Here is a 2136-nt window from a genome sequence, read left to right on the forward strand (position 1 = left end):
TTTTTAATTTGAAAGTCTTAAGATTGAATTTCAAGGAAGGAATAAGATTATGAGATGAGACAAGTTAGCAAAACGAGTAATATTGAGATCGGTTGTTTAGGGTTCGGATAATTTCGAGTTTGGATCGTTCTGAGTTCAAATCATTTCATTTCTAGTTAATTTTAAGTTATTTTATATTTTATGAAAGATGTAAACATTGGAATGTGGTATTTAGGTTTGATTTTTTCAGGTTTATTTTAAATTCAAGTGTTTTCGAATTTGAATCTTTAACTTTTTAATTTTGATTGACTTTGCCGTTTTAATTTGTTGCATTGTATAACCCAAAATCATATGTGTATATCCTAATTATAAATATCATTGATACGGTTTTGTCAATTTAATAATAGTGACTTAGTTGGTCATTTAATGGATACAAGACAACTATCTAAATTCACTTGTAAAACTTAAAAAATATATTGTGTAGAAGTGGAAAAGAAAATGAAAATAATCAATTAAATGCCACATTTGGAAAATTTTTAAAATTTATTTTCTCAAACAAGGTAGCAATTAACCATAATTTTACTTTTTTCATTTTTTACTTCTGGAAGTGGAAAAAGTAGATGGAAAAGTCAATTAAATGCCACATTCAGGATGCAATTTTTCTCCCTTTGGCTTTTCCATAGGTTAAACACCAAGAAATTTCCATTATTTGAGTAATTAACATAACTGTTTTATATAGTAAATCAACAATGAAATTTCTCAAAATTCACGAGCAAATTCACAAATCTTTTCTCAGCAATTAATCGTCAGAAATTTTAACCTTGAAATTTAAGATTTTCTAGCTACAATAATAACCTGCATTTATTTTTTTTCCTAAAAATTTTTTAATAGTTTTGAAATATAAAAATTATGCAATGCACTAGATTTTAAAAATATAAAAAGAGTGACAAATAATAAATATGCAACAAGAATCATGGTATAAAATAAAAACAAAAAAGGCTTAGTAAACTTTATTATCAAACCCTATGTATTTGTGAAGCAAGAGAAATTCAAGTAGAAATGAATGTTTCATTAATTATGGCAAAGAAATTAGAAAATGGTGGTCACATTGGTGTTGGGTTGGGCAAGAACACAGGGACAAATATGTTTTCTCTCAAAATGTTTTGTGGTTCTAGTGAAACTTTTCATCATGAGTGATCTCTACCTGATGTTCTCCTTTCTTTTTCCTTTTTCTTTTCTTTTTCTTTTTTTTTCCTCCAACTTGTTGATGTCCTTATAGGCCTTGGAATAATTTTGGGTCATTGGGACCATCATTATTAATTTCGAAAACAATGGCACATGATATTTTACTTGCACCTTTTCCTTAGCCTTAATTCAGAAACCAAATTACTCAAGAGTTTTTTGATTAATTTTTGCGTTTTCTTAATATTAAAAGGATATTTTCGGACATAGTACTAAATTGAAAATCATTAAAAATTAATTCAAAACGGCAGGGTAAAGAAAAATATAAAGAATCCTATAAAATAATTATTCATTTTTTGTTCAATTAACAGCTAATTTGTCAACTAGAAAGTGGTGCGGTCCCTAGGCCAAACCATTAATTTTCCTACTCAAAATGGCAAGACACCTAACCAAAGGAGGCCAACCTCCATGGCTGAGCTTTACATTTGTACTTTATATAAATATGTAAATCAATAATTGATAAGTTTATTATAATTTTTTAATTAATTGGGAAGAGAATATTTGTTTGAGACCTCCATATTTAGGAAGATGCTGTTGTAAAATTACGAATTTACAAAAAAAAAAAAACAAATCTCAAATGGAATATGTCATTTTAAACCTTAAAGATAAAATAAGCAAGTCAGCATCCAATTGGTTTGATTCACTGATGAGTATTTGTATTCTTATCGAGACACTAGTAATGGGTACGTGGAGCAGCCAATTTGCAAACCCGTTTAATAAATCTAAAAGGAAAATAAAATAAATATATATTAAGCAACAACATTAATTGTATCTATTGGTTTTTAAATGACATTTTTTAACTATTAAAATTTGAGATATTAATTTAAAGTTTAAATAAAAAATAAAAACTTATGAAATATAAATTAAATTTATTTTTTATTATGTAATTTAAGATCACATATACCAAAATGTAAG

The sequence above is a fragment of the Theobroma umbraticum genome, unplaced genomic scaffold (genome assembly GCF_002168275.2).
Source record: "Theobroma umbraticum cultivar Fairchild unplaced genomic scaffold, ASM216827v3 scaffold_81.0, whole genome shotgun sequence".
Taxonomy (NCBI): Eukaryota; Viridiplantae; Streptophyta; class Magnoliopsida; order Malvales; family Malvaceae; genus Theobroma; species Theobroma umbraticum.